General features: G+C 50.2%; 1 long non-coding RNA gene across 1 annotated transcript; it reads left to right on the top strand.

Moving 5' to 3' along the window:
* Positions 1 to 652: 652 nt before the first annotated feature.
* Positions 653 to 15,513, top strand: LOC139041336 (uncharacterized). Its single transcript, XR_011496289.1, has 5 exons — positions 653 to 803; positions 1,191 to 1,267; positions 1,823 to 1,959; positions 2,836 to 2,980; positions 15,376 to 15,513. It is a non-coding gene; the product is annotated as an uncharacterized lncRNA (long non-coding RNA).
* Positions 15,514 to 22,727: the final 7,214 nt, after the last annotated feature.

The following is a 22,727-nucleotide window of genomic DNA, read 5'->3' as shown; positions in this document are numbered from 1 at the left end:
AAAATGTGAAGTTTGCCCTCGCCCTTCTTCCTGTGAGAAGAGCGAGCAGAAAACATCTGTTTCGTGGGCTGGGTCCCTGTCTGACGCTCCCAGGGTGGGCGGCTGAAGGCTCTCATCCAAGCTGATGAGTTTGGAGATTGGAATCTGGGGTGACCAACAATGAGCAAGGGGGGAATGCCCCCAGGGAGAGTGGGTGGGTGGTGACTGTGCTGGCAGGGAGGGGACAGCCTGGAGCAGCCAGGGAAGGGCCAGTCCTTCGGGCAGAGGCCTCAGATCCAAGGGTGGGGCAACATTTGTCCAGAAGGGTTGACCTCACTTGGGGCCTCCTCCGTCACATCTCTAGAGCTGCCCACGTGAAGGAGGGGCCGCAGAGATAATGAGGCCCTGGGGGTAGGTGGTGGCCAGGCTGCTGGAGTCATGGGCCTGGAACCCAGCACTTATGACTCACCTCCGCATGCCTCAAGCTCTGACCTTGGAGTCCAGTTCCAGGAAGAGCACGCCTATGCCAGACACCCAGTGTGTAGGGTCACTGTCTGTGATTCCCCGAGATCAGCAACGATGATAATAGTTCCCATTTTGTGAGGACTAATCATGTGCTAGGCCCTGTTCTAAGTGCTTTACCACAGAAGGGGTCTTGCTCAAGACCACACACATGAGAAGATGGCAGAGCCGTGATTCCGATGCTGCTGCACCATATTGCTTCCCAAAGGCCTTTATGGAAAACAGCCCTCAACCCTCCTGGATTTTCAGACAGTCCTGATTTCTGGCTTTCTCTCCAATTGTCCCCCAAATACCTAGAATCGGTGAGTACATCCCAGGTGTTCCGAGGCACCCACTTTAGTGTGTGCCTGGGGAGGGTCAGGGCTCTCTCTGTGCTTGGGACTGGCCAATCCGAAGGAGCCCTCACCTCTGACAGGCAGACAGAGTCCCCTTTGGGCTCCATCACTGGGACCTAGAAGTCAGGGAGTCAATTTTGCTCAACCCCACATTCTGTTAGGGAAATCCCGTGGGAGGGGAGCTGGGCCTGCAGTCACAGGGAGAGCTTCTTGGCCTCACGGCAGCCCAGCCAGTGTCTTCCCCAGACCATTCTTCCCATGAGCAATGAAAGAAGCTCATCTGGGATTGCTGAGGGGTAGCCCACCCCTGGCCCCACCCAAAGGAGAACTCACCCACCCACCGTACCTGCACAGCTGCACCCTCATGGGCTGCGCTCAGAACCAGGAGGAGAACCGGCCCTGAGGAGGGACTCCCTTCCTCAAACACAGAGGTGAGGGGGAGTGTGAGGAGGGTGTGATGGGCACTGTGGGGTCAATAGGGGAGGCAGGGCCACCCACAGAGTGATGTCATCCACTGGGTCTGGCCTGTCATCCATCAGGAAAAAAGGCAAGGTCCCCTTCCGCTAGAAACAGGGCCAGGGTGGGCCAGAGGGGCTTTGTCAGGTGGGCTCCAGAGGGGGCTCACTATCAGTGGCAGGACACAAGGGCAGCCTCTGCACAGAGACAGGCTGAGAGAAATAGCTCAGAAGAGAGAACCGAAGCCAGGTGTCACTGAACAGCTCCATTATTAGTTAGCAGCTAATCTCTTAGTTGTCAGTCAACACCTTAGTTTCCAGGCAATATCTTAGTTTGTTACTACTATTTTAATTGACTACTATTATGGACCGAATGTTTATATCCCTCAAAATGCATATGTTGAAACTCTACCCTCCAATTGATGGCCTCTGGGAAGTAATTAGGATTAGATGAGGTCGTGAGGGTTCCATCCTCATGGATGGGATTGGTGCCCTTATAAGAGTCACGAGAGAGCTTGCTTCATCTCTCAGCTCCCTGACATGTGAGGACCCTATGACAAGTCAGCAGTCTGCAAGCCCGAAGAGGGCCCTCACCGGAACTCAACTGCTCTGGCCCCTGATCTCAGACTTCAGCCTCCGGAACTGTGAGGAATACATTTCTGTTGTTTGTAAGTCACCCCATCTATGCTACTTTGTTTCAGCAGCCCAAACTAAGACAACTGTTAACATCTTAGTCATCAGCAAACAATCCAAGTTATCAGCAGACATATTAGGTGTCAGTTCCCCTCTTAGCGAGTAGGAGTAGAGTAGACCTCTTAGCTGACAGTTACTTCATTTATTGCCTGCGACACCTCAATGGTGCACTAATACCTCAGTGGCCTGCTAATATCGTGAATGTCTACTAATCATCTTTAGCAATAAAAAGTTTTTAATTAGCAGCTAATTGGTAATGCAACTATAACATGTAAACCCCCAAACCTCAGTGGTCTCACACAGCAAACTTTATTTCTCATTCCCATAAGTCTTATCCTTTGGAGAAGGGAGCCGGGGAGGAAGTTCACTCTGTTCCAGCTTGATGGAGGAACCCAGGCTGATGGAGGCCCCATTGTCTTCGACCCTTGGCTTTCAAGGTCGCCCTGGACATTGATATCCAGGTTGCAGACGAGGGGGAGAGAGAGACGGAATTTCATAAGGAGATTTTTATGGGCCAGGTCTGGAAGTGGCATATATCACTTCTGCCCTATTTCTCTTGGCCAGAATTCGGTCAGCTGCCCTCAGAGGGGCCTGGGAAATGTGGTCCGGGTTGGGCAGCCACTTCTCAGCAACAACTCTGCATGAGGGAAGGGGAACCCAAACCTGTGGGCGGCCAGCTGCCTCTGCCACCTGAGCAATCTTCATTTCCAAACTCTTGTTGTCAGTGTACATCTAAGTTATCTTCTAAATATCTCAGTTGTCTGCTAACACCTGGGTTTACAGACGTCTCCTGAGTGACAACTGTTTACCCTCTAAATCTGTGAAAGCTCCTAATTGTGGCTCTCAAACAGCTTGTGGTCACAGACTGGATCATCGCTTACCCTGCCGATCCCGCCCTGCCCTCTGTCCTGGACTCCGGGCCGCACTCCACAGAGATGCGTGAAATCACAGACCTGCCTTATGCCATTTTATGAGTGACCAATTTGTACTCCAAAGGTTTGTTTGTTGGTCCCCAGTTCTGCCCGCTCTCCTTCCTCTGTGAGACTCACACACTGGTTTGTGGAGACAGTCTGGAGTGTTCTGTTGGTTTGGAGGGTGTGGGACGTTTTGAAAGGTAGAGAAGGGCAGGTTTCCCAGACGCCCTGCAGGAAGCCTGGGAAATTCTCCAGATTCCTGCTTCTGAAGGGTCATGGTTGTTGATTCAGGGTGGAAATGTGACCCATCCCCAAATGCTTCACTATGTTTTAGTCCTGGAGACTTACACCTCACCCCCCACTCCGCCTCAACACACACATGCACATGCATATCACATACACACATCCCACTTACAATATGCATACCACACACACAACACACACCACACACACATACCCACCATACCACACACCCCACACACAACACGCACACATACGTGCACCACACACAAAAAAACACGTAACACACAGGTGCACCACACAGCCAAGGGCCTGCTTTGGGGGAAAGTACCTGGTAATTTCTTTTTGCCTGACGGAGGTCGAGCCTCACGGTCACGTGATTGGGGGGGTTGTGGGGAGGGCAATTTGATCTTGAGAATTAATCAGAGTCACAGCTGTCAGGGAGGTGCCCAAGGCTGGGGCCAAGGGGGACAGTTACACAGGAAGGCCCCCCATCCTCACATGGGCTCAGGTGGGATGCCATCACCGGGGTGGCTCCCTACTCTGACGGCACCCACATATGGTGGGAGTCCTCTGTATTGTTAACAGCAGCACGGTAACAGGAGTCAGAACGCCACTCGCAGGGGTGGCCTGTATACTGAGCATTAACTTTGTGCCAGGGGTCTGGCTCAACAAATGGCCTGGCGAGTGAGATGGAGGATGGGAGCTCAGCTCGGCCGGAGTTCAGCTCCCACATTTACTGACCCCGACGGCTCGGCTGGTGGCTTAACCTCCCTGAGCCTCCATCTCCTCACCTGTGGAAACAGGAATAACAGTTCCAACCCCCAGTCATTGTGAGGATTCAGTGAGTTAACGTGTGTAAAAAGGCTTAGGACTTGGCCAGTATTCTTATGATTCTATGCTTTATCCCATGTAATCCTCACCAGCCACACCGTGAGGAGGTTAACAAGCTGGGGCCCCACCTGACAGATGAGCAAACTGAGGCTTGGAGAGTCAGATAACCTGCCTCAGGTGGCCAGCTAGTAAGTGTCTGGAGGCAGGTGCTGTTCCATGATCAGGGTGCTGATTGCAGAGTTTATGAGAATTGATTGAGCTGTACACTTAGTACATCTGCCTTTTCTAAATCTGTGTTTCCTCAAATGTTGACTTAAAAAAAGTCTATAGGGGGCTGGCCCCATGGCCAAGTGGTTAAGTCCGCACGCTCCACTGTGGTGGCCCAGGGTTTCACAGATTCGGATCCTGGGCGCGGACATGGCACCACTCATCAAGCCATGCTGAGGCGGCGTCCCACATGCCACAACTAGAAGGACCCACAACTGAAATATACAACTATGACTGGGGGGATTTGGGGAGAAAAAGCAGAAAAAAAGAAGATTGGCAACAGCTGTTAGCTTAGGAGCCAATCTTTAAAAAAAAAAGTCTATAACACCAAATATTTTAAAAAGCCAGTTGTAACCCACCTAGCATGGCCTTGACCAAGTCTCCCAGGCTCAGTGGCTCCATCTCCTCATAATTACACCCACTCCACAGGCGTCCACAGCAAGGCAATGAGTTGGGCTCCGGCATACGGTAAGTGTTTAGCACAGGATAGTTCCTTCCATTCCCCTTCTCCCCATTCTCCTGGCCTCCCCGGCCTGCCCAGGGAAAGGCCTGTCCTGAGACAGGGCCCTGAGGGAGAGAGGGTCCACCCAGAGAGGGAGAGGAGGGGTCAGAGACCGGACCTTGATAGCCACGGATTTCTCATCCTGCAGCCCTTCCTTTTCCAGTGGCCACTCATGACTGCCAGGCGGCCACAGGTGGGCAGGAGCTCCCAAGGGCGAGCTGAGGCACAGCCCTGGGGGCTGCGGCAGGGGTCAGGCCAGCTGAGGTCCAGGCTGGGGCCTGCTGGGGCAGTGACAAACATGAGCCCACCAGAGGGTGGCCTTAGGGATCAGGGAGAGGCAGTGCCGGGAGTGGGGGGTGCAGTGAGAGGATCCTCTCTTCCCAGACCCCACCTGGTTCTTGTCCAGCTGCTGATCTTTCCCTGAGACCCGAGGGGGCAGCAAAGGTGAGATGCTGCTGCTCCCTGTGCACCTGCCCCGTGCCCTTCCTCCCAGGCCTGAGCAGAAGAAGCTCTAAGACAGATCCCAGGTGACAGTAAAAAACACCAGGTCACCCACTGGGTTGAGCTCACCTGCATCTGTGGCCCCACAAGCTGCCAGGAGCCTTTGATCAGCCATGCTTTGCCCTGTGCTGTGCTAAGCAAAGTGCACCTGGGAATAAATGACACAACCTCACGTGGTCTGTCCTCCCCACCCCACCTCTCTCCACACTCCTCCCAGCTCTCTCCGCTCCAGAGACCCTGGCCTTTGCTGTTCCTCAGGCACAATGGGCACACTCCTGCCTCACACCTGCTGTCCCCCTACCGAGAAAGCTTCTCCCCAGATGCTTCATTCTCTCGCCTCCTGGTTTCCGCCCTCATGAGTTCTTCCCTGACCATCCTACATACCACCCCACCCCCAGCATTCCCTCCCCCTCTAGCAAATAATGATTTTTTTGCATATTTATCTTGTCGTATCATTTATCTCCCTCTTCAGAATGTCAGCATTCGGAGGGCACGGACTTTTGTGGACCACCACATATCCCCGCTCCAGCCCCAGAAGCACATGCAGGTCCTCCGGGAACAGCTCTCCACCTCCCCTCCTGACCTTCCTGTGGGCTTGCCTCTCCCCAGAACGCCTTTCCCACCGTGCCTGGTTAGCTCCTTGGGTGCCTGGAGCAATCACCGGAGGGGTGTAGGCCGTAAAGCAGCATGTCAGAGCCGCATTTTGCTGGCAGTAGTGTGCCTGGTGAATTGGTGGTAAGGAGACTGACGAGGAGGCATTGGCCAATGCCCAGTCCAAGCTGGGGAAGAGCTTGCCCAGGGCCTGCCACAGTGCGGACCTCGGGGATGGCTGGAGCTCTGGGACAGGGCAGGGCCATGGAATGAGAGAGGAGGGACAGGCCAAAGTGACATGTCCCAGGGGAGGAGGTGAGAAGGACTATGATGTCCAGCACATCACCAGGGTAGAAAGTGCTGCCTTGAAGGGAGAGCCAGGAGGGCAAGTTCGTTCAGGCGGCCCAGAGCCTACAGGCTGAGGGGACCTGGGTTGGAATGGTCGCTGTGCACCCTTGAGCCACCACATCTGATTCCTGCTTTGTATCCTCTGGAGGAGATGAGACCCCCAGGATCTCAGGATAGGGTGGACTGTGAACATGTCCATTCCAGTGGGCACGTCCCAGGGCCGGCCGTTGGAGTGTGATTGCTAACGCGGGTCGCTGGAGTGTCTCACCCCACCGCCCATGGAGAGGCCTCTGTGGGGCCGTGCCCGTTTGCCTCCCTGGGGCCTCCCTCCCTGCCGAGATGGGGGGCTGTGAGGAGGCGGGTGGGGGAAGGGCCCAACTCTACGCCTTTGCATTTGTCCATTTCAAGGCCCGTGGGACTTGTGGGCTGCAGAGGCCCTGGAGGTCTTCAGCCCAGGGATGCTCACTTTCCTCCCAGCCCCTCCCTCAGGGAACTGCCCAGCTCGAGAGAGAAAAAGCCCTTTTTGGAGGTGTTGGGGTGAAGTTTTGCAGCATCTCGTTGCAGTCGGCATCACGCACAGGGAGCTGTGAGCTCTGTGGCTGGCTGCACAGTTGTTGGGAGCATGGGCTGCCGCGGAGCCGGCGACCCAGCCCCACTGCGCGTCTGCGGCTGGGTAACCCATTTCACATTCTCAGGCGCACGGTTCTCCACAGCCTAACATCTGAAGGCAAGATGTGTTCTCAAAGGCGACAGCTGTGATGTTGTCCCTGCAAATCCTGCACGGTGGACGTCAGCAACTGGGAAGAAATCCCAGAGACAATAGTGGAGGGCCGTGCTGGGACGTGCCACCTCCCTGGGGCTTGTGGTGGCCCAGAGGGTGGTGTGGGAGACACGTGCTTGCATGACAGGTGATTCAGAAGAGTTGGCTTCTGAGCGTGAGCAAGTTTTACCAATACTTTAACCAATCTATTTTACTCACATTTTCCTTTTTAGTTATGTGCCTCAGTGATATGATAAAATTTATCTAAGTAAATCAGAAAGATATAATTTAACAAGCACAAAATTAAAAGTCTAAGTAAAGACCATGGTGCCATGCTTTAATGGCAGCATTTTTTCTTGTTTTTTTAATGTGGTACTTAGAATAATGGGCACCTTAAAATCAATGATGTCTTAAAAGTTGGTGAAATATGCACAATAGTCCCATTTAAGTCTGCTTACTACCTTGAGTTAACCTCTTAAGACAGCATTGGCCCGATTGTATTGAAATCATTTTGGTGTCTGTTTTCCCCACTAGACCACTTCCTTGGGAGCTGAGAGGCACCTTGCTGGCCTTTGAGTCTGCAAAACCTACGCAATAAACAGTAGGGCAATGGCCTGGCAACCAGTGGGTTTGAGTCGTGCTGTGCTCCTGTATATCAGCCACCACGGTTCCTGCTCGTTGTTGGGTTTTTTTTTTGTGGGAGAGTGGAAAGAGTTTGAAATTCCTGGGCTGCCTCTTCAGCAAGGCTACAGCTATGGTTGTGTAGGTTGCACACTGCACAAAGATGTCCAGTCCAGGAGGGTAGTGGGGCCAAAATCCGTGCCAGCCCCTGCTGGCCCATCCATGTGCCTGTGGGACTCTGTCCAGAGCAGGCAGCTTTTCTCATTTGTACAAATATGCTGTAGAGATGATCCGTGGATTTGCTTCTCATCCTTTAAGCAAAATCTTCCCTGCAGATGCTCTTACCTAGGAGTCCTAAGCAGCAGGTCAGGATGGGCTAAAAGACTGACCTTCAACGTTGGTTCAGAGTCCGACAGGGATTCCAAGGTCAAGAAGTGATTACAGACTTGGGGCTGAAACTTTGGTGCGCGACAACTTCGAATTCTGATTCTGGCCCTAAGTGGGCTCTGTAACCTTGAGCAAGCTGTTAAACACAGCCGAGATTTTTATTTCCTTAATTGCAAAATTCACCCAGCGATGGGCATCCTGGGAGGGAAAACTGCTGGAAATAGTCTGGGGATATTTTATAAATGGAAAACTGCTAAGCAGCCCTAAATGATGACTGGGGATTTCTCTGCTGGGAGAACAAAAGCATGACAATTGGATGGCTTCCTGCCTGGCCTTTCTGTTAAGGCTTCGGTTCTGGCCCCCTCGCCTGGGCTGCCCAGAACCATTGCTGAGGGTTAGTCATGGGCATTATTGGAGCACAACCACCTATTGCAAATATGGTTCATGTGTGTTTTAAAGTCTTGATTGTCAAGAGCTGGGCTGAGCCCGAGGCTGGAAGCCTGCTGGGGAGGGAGCTTCAAGCCAAGGCCACACGGAGACAGCGGGAGAGGGAGTAAGGAGCTGCTGGAGGAAGCACTATGGGTTTATTTTAAGACTGGAAAAGAGGAAAGCTGAGGAGCACAATGTGGTGCAGTAATGGCCCAGCAGTCCCTGGCCTTTCCCTGGATGTTTCCCCTGAGGCAGGAATGAAAAAGAACAAGTTTTCTATTTACCATGATGCTGGGGCCAGAGCCCAAGGGAGCCAGGAAGGGGAAAGGGGTGGGGACAGCCGTGGGTGTAGACCACAAAGAACCCATTGGCTATGTTGGTGGTCTGAACCCTGGCTGTGGATCAGAACGACCCTCTCCGGGCCGGAACTGAAGACCACTGGACCATGGAATGATGCAGATCCCAGCGTCCTGAGAGCCAGGGCAGCCCTGAGAGAGAGAGATGAGACCCGGAGAATGTTCTCCTCTAAGAACTGCCCCGAAGTAAGGCCGTTCGGGTCTGAGGGCATCTGCGCTCCCAGCGCTGCCCCCTGGAGGGCCCACCTCACGGGTTCGGCTGGCTGCTGTGAAGGGCAGAGGGCCGCCCCTCCAGCCTCTGTGTTCCTTCATCTCCCCTCAATGCGGAATCCAGATGTCGGTCTGTTTCTCAGTGTAGACTCCGTGTGAGGTCTGTACGAGCCACTTGAGGGAGGGGCAGACGGGCGCATTTTCAGCCAGGGTGACCCACTGTTCCCCAGAGATGACAACGTTTCCTCAGGGCCTTTCATCTGGCCGCCCCCTCACCGTTTTAAAATTCACTCAGGATAATGACCACCTGGGGTGAAGGTCTGAGCAGGAGTATTTCTCACTGAATTTAGATAAATCCAGAACCCACTACAAGCCCCAGGAGGCCACCTCCCTCTCCCACTGGGGAGCTCCCCTCCCCTACTGAACTGGGCCGCACCCTCTTTCAGTTCCTGGTTCCCCGCCTGCCCACAGGCCCAGCTGTCGCAGCTGGCCCCCAGGCACAGCCACCCTTCCTCTGGTTCTTCCCCTCTTCGCCTCCAACACACTCCTGGTTTAGATGCCACCTCCTCACAGAGTTCTCCCCGACTAGCCCACTCCACCCCAAGCCTTGCCCCTCCTGCCTGATTACCCTCATAGGACCACGTTCTTTGCTCTCCCAGCACTTCTTACAGCTCGTAATTCTCCACCCACTTGTGTCCATGCGCGGCTGTCTCCCGCCAGCCTGGAGCCTCCGTGGGCAGTGGGCACCTCTACCTTCTTTCCCATGGCACACCCAGCTCTTAGCGCAGGCCTGGCGCTGAGCGGGTGCTGAAGAAATGTTTGTTGAATAGGTGAATGAACTGTTATTGCAACGCTTTTTTCAACCCTGCCTCACTGGGGGATTCTGGATGTTCAGGAAGGGGCTGGTTGAAGGGAGCTGAAGGACCGCCATGGGCCACTTCAGCCACTGAGCACGGCTCTGGTGTTAGTGTCCCAGGGCTGCCGTGGCAACTGAGTGGTTTAAACAGCAGAAGTCGATCCTCTCGCAGTCCTGGAGACCAAGAGTCCGAAATCAGGTGTTGGCAGGGCCGTGCTCTGGCTGAAGGCTCTCCAGAGGATCTCTCCTTGCTTCTCCTCAGCCTCTGACGGTGGTCAGCCCTCTCTGACATCCCTTTGCTTGCGGCTCACCGCTTCAGCCTCCGCCTCTGTCTTCATGGGCCCTTCTCCTCCTGTGTCTCTTCTCTTCTTACAAGGACACCAGCCACCCTGGGTTTAGGGCCTGTCCTACTCCAGTGTGACCTTATCCTGACTAACTGCATCTGCACCACCCCTGTTTCCAAATATGATTACGTTCTGAGGGTGAGGAAGGATGTGAACTTTCGGGGGACATTGCAGGTCTCCAGCTGATCTCTTCTGTCCAGTTTTTCTCACTTCCTGCCGATGTTCTGCTCCCTCCAGCCCCACCCCCCACCTCTCGTTGGGAAGGAGCCTGATAAACTGTCCTTGCTGAGATGTAAGTGGCAACAGGACTTTACAACCCGTTTAGGAAAGTGAAGTACCAGTTTCTGGGTGAGTGGTGAAACGACCCTGCTCCCCTGCCCTCCCACCTTGTGCCCTCCCTCCTCACCCCTTCCCTGTTCTCTGATCTCATGAAGCCCAGAATCCCTGGTTAAGGTCAACAACGTCACAACTCCCAACCAACAAGGGGAGGACCCGCTGACCACGCCCCATCGCCCCTCGTGTTTTTCAGTGTGAAGTCACGTGACCTCGCACTTGGACGTGGGCATCCCCAGCTCACTGAGGCGCCCATCATGAGGACATGCAGTTACTTGGGTGGGCGTCGATTAAGACAGGCCGGGGCTTGGGGCTGGCCCTCTGCAGCAGGCACCACCAAGGCCTGGAGAGGCAACGTGCGCCTCTCATGAGGGAATTTGTCTCTTCAGAAAGGGACAGAGGGATGACCCCAATTATGGACAGGCAGTGGCACAAGACTACCCATTTGTTTATAAGACTACCTACAAACACTGGGGCTGTTTGCTGCCCTCGCATCAATTTCTGGAAGCTCCGGGTGTGTTAATTGGGTCCTCTGAGAAGCAAGGACCAAGATGAGATTAGACATGCAGAAGATCTATGGGGGAAAATGCCTGTAAAGGAGGATGGGAGGGGGAGGGCGGCAGTTGGAGGAACCCTCAGACAGAGATGCAGATTGAGCCCTGTGAAGGAGAGAAGGAAGCAAGAAGGAAGGAAGGTCTTAGCTGCCTACAAGAGTCCTGAGGTCAAAGTTGCCTGTTGGAGGAGCCCCACACCTTGCAGGAGTGGGCCTGCCTTAGTGTCGCTGCCACTCTCAGCCATGAGCAGGGAGCAGCCCACAGGAGGTGTGGCCTCAGCACACCTGGATTCAGAGGGTGTCTCTGGGCATCAGGCAGTTGTGCTTCCCTCCAGGAGGAGAGCAGAGGGCTGCTGGTGGGTCAAGGGGGCCGACAGTCCTTTCCCAGCCCTGCCATCAGCTTGGTCTCTATTGGGCTGAGAAGCCTGGGGTCTGGGGATCCCAGCTAGGTCAGTTCCCAAGTGGGTGAGGACTGCAGGAGGGAGGCGCCCTCCTCAACCAGGCCTCCCCACTCTCCTGGAGTGAAGGTCCCCCCGACAGCCAGCCCACAGCACGGGAGTTTCAGGGAGGCACTCTAACGTCAGTGAGGGCTGGACATCCTCAGAGGAAATCAAGCCATGAAATCATTTTCAACACAAAAGCCCCATTTATTTTGACAAGAAAAAAAGTAGTGGCTCCAACCAGCGCTCAGATGAGGTGGGCGCCCTTGGCCTCCTGCTGTGTGTTACGGTCCATCCACAGCTCTCAGAGCGTGTGGAGCAAACCTTTTTCATGGTTTTGGGTTGTTTTTTCTACATGCTTAGAGGATTGTGAGCCTTTTGTACTTCTCAGTATTTCCCATTTTGAGTTCCCCATAGACTGGTTGTACCAAATTGATGGAGCATGACACATAGCTTTGGCCTTAGGGCTATATTTTTATCTCCTAATTGGTTGAGCCTTAAAGAAGGGGTGGAGAGTGGGTGTGAAGACGTCAGCGACCTGAAATCAAGCAGACTAAAATAAACAGGGCAGTCCTCCTTCCTGTCTGTGGGGCTCCAAGTGGCAGGTCACTTCTCCTCCCAGGTAGCAGATGGGGAACTGCTTCACACCCAGATCCTCAGTTCACAGTTTCTCTGGAAGCTTCCAGGGTTTTCCTCAGGCTGCACTCAAGCTGGGAGATGCCTCTTTCATAGCTCACACCCCAACCATGTGGATTAATGAAAATGTCACAGGCACTTTTTTCTTTTTGATGTTGCTTTACAAATGTAGCACAAATGTCCTCGAGTCCTCTGGCCTTCTGGAGTCACTCACTTCTTTATTACCCAAATAAACTAGACCCAGCCCCCAATCCCATGAGCCTGGGGGAAGTCATGGCCCCTCCCCACTGACACTGCCCTGCCAATGACCTCCATGTTGCCAAGCCCACGGACACGGTTCCATTCTCCTCTGAATTTGATAAACATGCTCTTTCCTCTCCTCCCCTCCTACCTCCCCTGGTGGCTCACCTCAGCCTTCTTTTCTGGCTCTTCCCTCTCTGAACTCTTCAGCAGTTCGTCCTGGGCCCTCTCTTCTTCTCTGTCTACACCCCCTGCCCAGGTGAGCTCACTCAGCCCATGGCTTCACACCCCATTGACTACAAATCTAAGGTCCAGCCAGCCCTCTCTTCTGGCCACCCAGTGGGCTTCTTTGCTTCACCTCTTGATCTTCCCTCCAACTCAGTTTCTCTCCAAGTCTGCTCCATTTCAGTAATTGACCCAACACCTGTCACCAACCCTGCCAGCTCCTCAAGTGGGAATCTTGGGAATTCTACTGGATTCTCCCGCTTTCTTCATTTCCCACATCTCCATCCACAATCTCTGTCTGTCCCACCTCCCAGCCTCTTGAGTCCGTCCACTGTTTCCTGATGTCAGCCCATTGCCTCACTGGTACCACAACAGCCTCCTTACCTTCTCAGCCATCACATGACCGCTACCCTTGGCAGCCAGCCCTGCTCCCAATTCTATTCTTAACATGGCAGCCACGGCAATCTTGTCAGAGCTTAGCTCAGATCCTGTCATTCTTCTCCTTAACAATCTCCAATGGCAAACCCAGCAATGGGCCAGTGAGACACCCCCACCCCAGCCCTGCCCGCCTGGCACCCCGCTGTCCCAGTGCTCTCCTGCTCCAGCCACAGTGGCCTTGCTCTCCAGGAGCTGGGATATTGCCTTTCCCTCTGTGGGATTGCTCCTCCTCGGTATCTGAGAGCCTGGGTTTCTTCAAGCTACAGAGCTCCCTTCAAATATTACCTCCCTAAAAGGCTCCCTGAAAATTCCTGTGCTTTATTGTACAGAGATCTTTCATCTCCCCCGTACTTAATCTCCTCCTGTTAGACTATGAGTAATGTGAGTGTGTTAGCAGAACGGGCAGGCTGTGTATAACCAAAAGGCTAATTGATTATTTTCATCTGCTCTGAGGGCCGCACTGCCAGCAGTACAAAGAATTGGCTGAGCAATTAAATGACGCCTGTTCTCTGCAGCTTCACATGTCCCCCATCACGTTCTTGGGTGGAGCCCAAGGTCAGGGACGTGTATGGCTGGTAATGGGACAGAGGCATGAAGCTATATGATAAAAGCCTTCTTGTTTTGCTCACTCTGCTTCAGCGGCCCAAGGTTCACAGGTTAAGTGCTAAGTGAAATAAGTCAAACAGAGGAAGACAAATACTGTATGATCTCACTTATATGTGGAATCTAATAAAAACAAGCTCATAGATACAGAAAATTGATTTGTGGTTTACCAGAGGTGGGAGTTGAGGGGTGGGCAAAATGGGTGAAGGTGATCAAAAGGTACAAACTTCCAGTTATAAAATGAATAAGTCCTGGGGATGTAATGTACAGCATGGTGACTACAGTTAATAATACTGTATTGCAGGTTTGAAAGTTGCTAAGAGAATAAATCATAAAAATTCTCATCACGAGAAAAAATTTTATAACTATATATGGTGATGGATGTTAACTAGACTTATCGTGGTGATCATTTTGCAATATATATAAAGATCGACTCATTGTGTTGGACACCTGAAACTAATATAATGTTGTATGTCAATTATACCTCCATAAAGATTTCAATAAGGAAATAGTTGTTACATAGAAATACATCATATATGTAAGTTGTGAAGCATAACACTAAAAATCGTATCCAAGAACCACCATCCCATTTAAGAACTGGGATATTCTCTACGTTGTTGAAGCTCATGTGTTCCCCTCCCCAATGACACGAGGAGGTAACCAACATCTGAAGTTTATTATTATTTTTTTTATCATTCTCTTGCACTTCCTTATACTTTCGCTTGTTTCTGAACTTTATAAAAATAGTCTCTTGTGTAAGTAGTCTTCTGGGACATTAGGATGCGTCCGTAATAATGCATAGAGCTGTAGTTCATAAAATGTGTGAATGGAATACAGGTCTTTTTACCCAATCTACCATCAGTGGACTTTGGGGCTGTTTCCAGGATTCTGCTATTACTAACAATATTGCTATGAAAGTTCAGCACCTGCCCCTAGGGCATGTGTTTCTCAGGCCGTAGGAGTGGAGCAGCTGGGGTCAAGTCTAACTTCATGCTCCACGAGATGACTGGTTCCCAAGTGGTCCTGTGTGTACAGCCCCGGCGCTGAGCAGAGCCTTCCCTACTCCACCCTCGACAACACTTGGTGTCATTGGGCTTTGCAATCAGGGCACATTTGGTGGGGTGTTTGGTGAGCGCCTTTTTCTTGCTATGTTCCAGTCCCAAAAGTGGGCCCAGCTTTAATTCCAGGGTGAGTCGGCTCCTGAGGCCGCCTTCCGGAGGTTGTTAGAGGGCTGAGGTGAGAGCAAGATCTTTGGTATTGAAAGGAACTGTGTCTGCCGTCCAGCTCCGCCACAAACAGGCTATGCTACCTTAGAGCTTCAGGACCTCTTTGAGCTTCACTTTCTGTGAAATGGGGACAGCTCCTAATGTGCGGGGCTGTTGACAACCCACTGAGGAAACTGTAAAGTGCCCAGCACAGTGGTACACACACATACATTCCTCATAGACACAAACACCAATGCACACAGAGACAAATCAAGACCCACACAGACACATCCCACCCACGGTAACCACCTGTCACCAACCCAGAGCCTGTCCCCATCCATATGCACACTTGGAGACACAAACACACAGAGTCAAATAATGGATTCCCCAGACATAACTCGTAGCCCTTACTTGAATACAGACACACACGCACACACACGCGCACACACACACACACACACACACACACACTAGCCAGCCTTTCCTCTCGAGTCCCTTCATCCCGCCCCCCTCTCTGGTTCTGTTCTATCTTCTCACTGGTCGTTTTGCCTCTCACAGGTCATTTCATCTCCAGATACTAGAACCATTATGTTTCGGCCCCTCCATAATCATCTCAGCACATCTGAATTACGGTAGCTTCGAGTATCTTTGTTTTTTGTTTTGTTTTATTTGTGATGGATCAAAAAGACTGCTGGAACAAAGAAAAGATCAACTGAGCAGAAACAAGCTTATATAGGAACATCCTTTATAGTTCTACTGTCAGAGAGGAGAGCTGCGTGACTTGGTCCGATTCAGTGACATGGTTGATCTGGGGCACATTTAAGTACAAGTGACAAGGCTGGGTTAGCAAAGGCTTTGCTAGGCCGGATCTCTGTACATGGCCCTCAACAGATTGGATGCTGCCCACCACATTGGGAAGGACAATCTACTGAGTCCACTAATTTGAATGTGAATTTCATCCAGAAATACTCTCACAGACACACCCGGAAACAATGTCTAATCTAGGCAGCCTGTGGCCAGTCGAGCTGACACATAGACTTAACCATCACACTGTGTGATTCCATTTAATACATGAAAAACAGAAATACCTAAAATTAATCTGTGCTTTCGGAAGTCAAGAGGGTGGTTACCCTTGGGAAGGTGGTGATGGGTGAGAACACAAGGGGACTTCCAGGGTGCTGGGTGATGTTCTGTTTCTTGATCTGGATCCAGTTTACACAGAAATGTTCAGTTCATGAAAACCCATTATGCTATATGCTCTCTGTATGTCCTACTTCTATCAAAAGTTTTGAAAAGAAGGATGCACACAAAGACAGTCTTTTCAACAAATGGTGCTGGAACAACTGAACATCCACATGCAAAAAAATGAATCCAGACACAGACCTTACATCCTTCACAAAAATTAACTCGAAATGGATGATAGACCTAAATGCAAAATGCAAAACTATGAAACTCCTAGAAGATAACACAGGAGAAAATCTAGATGACATTGGGTATGGTGATGGCTTTTTAGATGCAGGAAAGAAATAACTGATAAACTAGATTTCTTTAAAATTAACAACTTCTGCTCTGCAAAGGACAATGTCAAGAGAATGAGAAGACAAGCCACAGACTGGGAGAAGATATTTGTAAAAGACACATCGGATAAAAGACTATTATCCAAAATATACAAAGAACTCTTGAAACTCAACAATAGGAAAAGGAACAACCTGATTTAAAAATGGGCATAAGTCCCGAACAAATACCCCAACAAAGAAGATGGACAGATGGCAAGTAAGCGCGTGAAAAGATGCTCCACATCATGTGTCATCAGGGAAATGCACCTTAAAACAACAGTGAGACACCACTACATACCTGTTAGAATGGCCAAAGTCCAGAACACTGACAACACCAACTGCTGACAAGGATGGGGAGCAACAAGGACTCTCATTCTTTGCTAGTGGGAATGCAAAATGGTACTACTGTTTTGAAAGACAATTTGGAAGTTTCTTATAAAACTAAACATATTCTTATCATACAATCCAGTGGTCTCAATCCTTGGGATTTACCCAAATGAACTGAAAACTTATGTCTACACAAAAACCTGCACACGGATGTTTATAGCAGCTTTATTCATAACTGCCAAAACTTGGAAGCAACCGAGAAGTCCTCAGTAGGTGAATGGATCAATAAACTGCGGTACATCCAGACAATGGCATATTATTCAACGCTAAAAAGCAATGAGCCATAAAGTCAGGAAAAGACATGGAAGAACTTAAAGGTATGTTACTAAGTGAAAGAAGCCACTCTGAAAAGGCTACATATTATATGATTTCAATTGTATGACATTCTGGAAAAGGCAAAACTATGAAGACAGTAAAAAGATCAGTGGTTGCCAGGGGGGCTGGGGGAGGACGGGATAAACAGGGGGAGCACAGAGGATTTTTAGGGCAGTGAAACTATTCTGTATGATACTATAATGGTGGATACGTGTCGTTATACATTTGTCAAAATCCACAGAAATGTACAATATCAAGAGTGAACCTTCATGTTAAACTATGGACTTTCAGTGCTAATGATGTGTCAGCATAGGTTCATTGGGTGTAATAAATGTACCACTCTGGTGGGGGATGTTGATGGTGGAGGGGGCTCTGGGGGGGTGGGGGAGGAGATATCTGAGAAATCTCTGTACTTTCTGCTCAATTTTGCCATGAAACTCAAAACTGTACTTTTGACAACACAAAAGTATACTTTCCACTCAGTTTAAAACTGCTCTAAAAAGTAAAGTTCATTAATTAAAAAAAGGACATGTGGCTATTACCTTCAGCCTGCACCCAGTGGAGATCAAATTCCTAAGTAGGAAATTCATGGATTCACAAACTTAGGTGCAGACAGGACCTCAGACATCACTCAGAAATCACTCAAGGCAGCAAGCAGACTCCCAGAGAGCAAATCCCAATGCCTCTACTTACCAGCTGTGTGCCCTTGGGCAATTTACTGAACTTCTGGGAGCCTCTGTTTCTCTGTCTGTAAAATGGAAGTAATATGGAATTTATCTCAGAGAGTCATTATGAGGATTAAATAAGATAATTTATGGCAAACAGTCAGTGCTCCATAAATGGCAGCTATTATTAGCATTATTACCATCCAGTAGAATATTCATTCATTCATTCAACAGTAATGAACTGAGCAGTGTGCAAGGTACGAGGATGAACAAGGCGACCTGGTCCCTGCCCTCACAGAGCTTGTAGTCTAGTCCCACCTCCCTCCGGGCACACACTGGTATTGGAAACAGAAGACGTGCTTCCCGTTCGGGCTTTGCAGACAAGCATCTGCTGATAGACACACACTGGAAGCAGCTCCAGGGGCTTCAGCAGCCAAGGAATCGCTCAGATGATTTTGTTATGAGAGGTGGGGTGGCACAGAGCCGCGCTGCCGGGGTGCCAATCCCGATCCACTGCCTCCTCACTGTGGAACTTTAGGCGGGTTCCTTACCTCCCCTGTGCCTCAGTTTCCTCATCTGTGTAAAGGAGTGGATAACAGAACCTATCTCACGTGTTGTTAGGAGGATGGAACCCTGTAACACAGGGAGAGTGCAGAGAGTGGTGCTGGGCACAGAGTAGGTGCTGTGACGTGTCCGCCATCACTATTGTTCTTGTTATGACTCATCAGCGGTTCTGACGCTGACCCCAGCCAGATGGTAACCAGGGGAAAGCAAAGCAGACCTCCTTGGTGTCGATGAAGAAATCCAGGTGACCAAGTCGTCTCAGCTGCACAGAGGAGTTCTGGAGAATGTGCTCACCTCCTAGGTGTTTATCCCACGGATATGCTTGCACAGGTGTGAAATGGTTTATAAGTCATCCACTGCTGTGGCATAGGTAATAGCTAAAACATGGAGGCAGCCTAGACATCTGTGAATAGGGGACTGGTTAAAAAAATCCATGACTCACCCGGAGAGAGAAATATTAGCCCTCAAAAAGAACAAGGCAGCTGCATGTGAAATGATGTGAAAAGATTATCGTTAAGCGCAAAATGCAAGGGGCAGTGCAGCTTGACTTTCTGTGTTAAAAAAAAGAAGTGTGCGTGCCCAAGTACTTTGGTAACAGGATGGTGGTTGTCTCTGGAGGGAGCACCGCTTGCCTGGGGCTCAGGGGCGGGAGGAACATGTTCTTTTCACTCTGTGCTCCTCGCACCTTTTGCATTGGAAGTCCTATACACATATTACTTACTTTAAAAAAAGATTAAGCAGAGATTGGAGCTGATTTAGAAATCAGCACTCTAGTTCACTGTGTCCTGTGAAACACCTCTCGCTGCTCTCTGAGCAGATGGCCCTGGGCGGGGTTGGGCCAGGGCCAGTGGGCAGCCTCCCTCCCCCGTGGGTGTGTGGGGAGCCACGTGGGGCCCTGTGGTCGGGCACATGCCTCCAGCTGGGTCTTCCTGTGTGGTGGAAGGCCCGGGGTGCGGAACTGAGACTGGGGAAGAGTGGGCTCCGGCAGCCTGACAGAGGCTGCACACACAGGGGAAGGTCGTGGTCCTAAGATCTGAGTCTGGTCTGGGCAGCTCTCCAGGGCAGACAATCACGAGACAAAGGCTCATTATGAGAGCCAGGAAAGGGCCTTCCATCACAGCTGCTTCTCTCCATTCACGGGGCAATTCCACAGCAAAACTTGGGGCCAGAGCGGCCCGAGGTTCAGGAAACAGATTCGGAGGGGCCAGGGTTTCCTGGCCTGCTCTGGGCATCAGCGGGGTGGAAAGAGCCCAAAGGAACTGAGTTCTTAATTCTCCATCCATCTGCTCAGCTGAAATATAAAGATTCTTTTCAGAGCTCTCCCTGGAGTGGCTCTCCAGCTTTGGGACACACACAGCATTGTGTGCAGGGACATTCCCCGGAGCCAAGCAAAAGTGACAGAAAGGGCCTTTCAGTTAACTGCAAAATAAGCAGGGCTCTGTCCAAAGACAGGGACCCTTTGCCTCACGGGCCCCTGGTAATTCACAGGGTGTCAGAGCACCGTTTATTGCTTACAGTCTATTGGATTAGGGTTTTTCAAATGCCTTTTAGTCAACAATTCTTTATACACACCTATGCATGCGAACAGATATTCTTAAGTCAAATATCCCTTATGTATTCAAACACACATGCACACATATTTATTTTTAGTCACACCTCTGACTAGCAAGATAATCAATACACGAGGTAGACCAAATATTTGGTACAAGGTAATCAGACAAGACCTGTAGAAGGTTTGCAGTGGCATACAAAGTTGCAAGAGTGATAATGCAGCCTCTTTTCTTTGTTTCTCCAAATCTGGGTCACCGTTAAGTTCAATTAATTCTTTCCACCTATAGATAGCAACACCTGTACTCCCTGTTCTGATGGGACTCATTCATTCATTTACCAAGCATTTGGAGGGGGTCCTACTGTGTGCCAGGCACCATTCCAGGTTTCTGGGATATGGCAATGAGCAAAATGGTCAATGAACCCTGGCCTGGTGAGGTTTGCATCCTAGTGAGGAGACAGGCGTTCAGGTGGTGTCAGGTAGGGGCAGGGATGGAGAGAAGGGAGCTAAGAAGGACTTCCTGGGGAAGTGACCATTGAAGTTCAGCCCGGAGGGTTATAAGCCAGAGAGTCACATGGAGATCTGGGGGAGCAGATTCCAGGCAGGAGAAACGGCAACTCCCTCACCCACTCTAGTTACCTGCACTCACTTGGCAAAAGCCAGCCCTGGTTAGACCCAATTCCCCAGCTACTCCACACCCACATCTGTGCAGCTGAACCCCAGCTAGAGAAAAACATGCCACCGTGTTGGCTGGCCTCATGGAAATTCACGCCCAGAATCTCAAGGTGGGAGGTTGGGGGGTAGAAGTGCAGGGGGCCTTTATGTTTTCTTCACGCCATGCTTCTCTGGGCCATTCACTCTCTCACTCCCCTAGGTGGCTCGTCCCAACAGCAATTCCCCTGGCCTCACTCTCATTACTTCCTGTTTCACGAGAAAATTAATCAGAAGACCTACCTGCCACTCCAAGAATCCAACACCTATGTACTAACCTCCTGATTCTTGCCCAGATCCTTCCTCCCTATTACCATGGATGGAATGTGCAACGGAGCCCAGCCCCTGTCTGCTCCTCAGGCATGCCGCTCCAAAAACTCGCTTCTCTCCCTCTCTCCTACATTAGCAATTCTCCTCTCCACAAATTCCACCTCACTGGATCATTCCCAGCAGCATGGAATCATGCCATACCATCTCCCATATTTAAAAAAAATCTAAAAACCCTCTCTTGATGGCACTTTTCCCTTATTCCACTTTACCCAACAAAACTCCTGGAAAGAGTTGTTTAGATGGCTGTCTCCAACATCTCTCCTTGCATTTGCTCTTCAAGTCTTTTCTCAGATGTTACTTTCTCAGTGAGACCTCCTCTGACCATTGCATTTAAATTGCATGCCCTCCTTAAGGCCTCCTCCCGGCTTCATTTTTCTCCATAGCTCTCATCACTTTCTAACATACTCTATGAGGCATGGCTCTATTTTGTTTATTGTCTACCCCCCAACCCCCGGGATGCAAAGTCCAAATAACACATGGATGTCTGTCTAGTCTGTTCACTGCCGCATCCCCAACATCTGGAAAAAGGGCCCAGGGGGTCACAGGTGCCCGGTCATGTTTATTCAGTGAGTGAATGAATGCATGGGAGGGGCAAGGCCAGGAACAGCGAGGAAGCAGTGTGGCTGGAGTGGAGTAAGAAGGGGAGATAAAGGGCAGTAAGAGGGTAGAGGTGGCAAGAAGCCTGATCACATAGGGTCAAGGAGAGTGTCTTACTCTAAGTGTAAGTGGAGATGTGGTTCTGGATGCTGCTGGAGGGTTTGGAGCTGGGGAGGGACATGATCTGATGGATGTTACTGAGATTCTGGGCAAGTCAAGTTGAAAATTCCACATTGCACGAGTGTGTTCCTGACAGGCAATTTTTACATCCATGTGCTCATGAAAATAGACTTCCAGACTAAAGGAGAGCTGTGTGTTGATAACGGCTCCTGTTATATGAGCAGGGCTATGGGAAATGTGCACTGCTTGGAACGGCTTTACTGGTAAAATGGAACACAGAACATTTCTCACCCAGCAAAGCAAAACATTATTGGCAAAAACACATGAAAAGATGTTCAGCATCACTAATCATCAGGGAAATGCAAATCAAAACTACACTAAGATACCACCTTACGCCTGTTAAAATGGCTATAATCACTAAGACTAAAAATAACAAATGTTGGAGAGGGTGTGGAGAGAAGGGAACCCTCATACGCTGCTGGTGGGAATGCAAACAGGTGCAGCCACTGTGGAAAACAGTATGGAGATTCCTCAAAAAACTGAAAATAGAACTACCATATGACCCAGGTAACCCACTACTGCGTATATATCCAAACAACTCGAAATCAACAATCCAAAGTAACATATGCACCCCCGTGTTCATTTCAGCACTATTCATAATAGCCAAGACACAGAAACTATCCAAGTGGCCATCGACTGGTGATTGGATAAAGAAGATGTGGTATATATACACAATGGAATACTGCTCAGCCAGAAGAAAGACAAAATCATCCCATTTGCAACAACATGGATGGACCTGGAGGGAATTATGCCTGGAGTGAAATAAGCCAGACTGAGAAAGACAGACACCAAATGATTTCACTCATATGTGTAATATAAACAAGCACATGGACAAAGAAAAGAGTTCAGTGGTTACCAGGGGAAGGGGGTGGGGGGTGGGTACAGGGGGTGAAGGGCAGCACTTATGTGGTGACAGACAAGAAATAATGTACAACTGAAATTTCACGATGATGTAAACTATTATGAACTCAAATAAAAAACAAACAAAAAACAAAAAAAATTATTGGTAAATACTTAAGCAAAACCATCCATGCTCTGCTTACTTATTGATAAAAA

This window comes from Equus asinus, chromosome 21, assembly GCF_041296235.1.
Source record: "Equus asinus isolate D_3611 breed Donkey chromosome 21, EquAss-T2T_v2, whole genome shotgun sequence".
NCBI lineage: Eukaryota > Metazoa > Chordata > Mammalia > Perissodactyla > Equidae > Equus > Equus asinus.
This window is presented reverse-complemented; position numbering and strand designations above follow the sequence as displayed.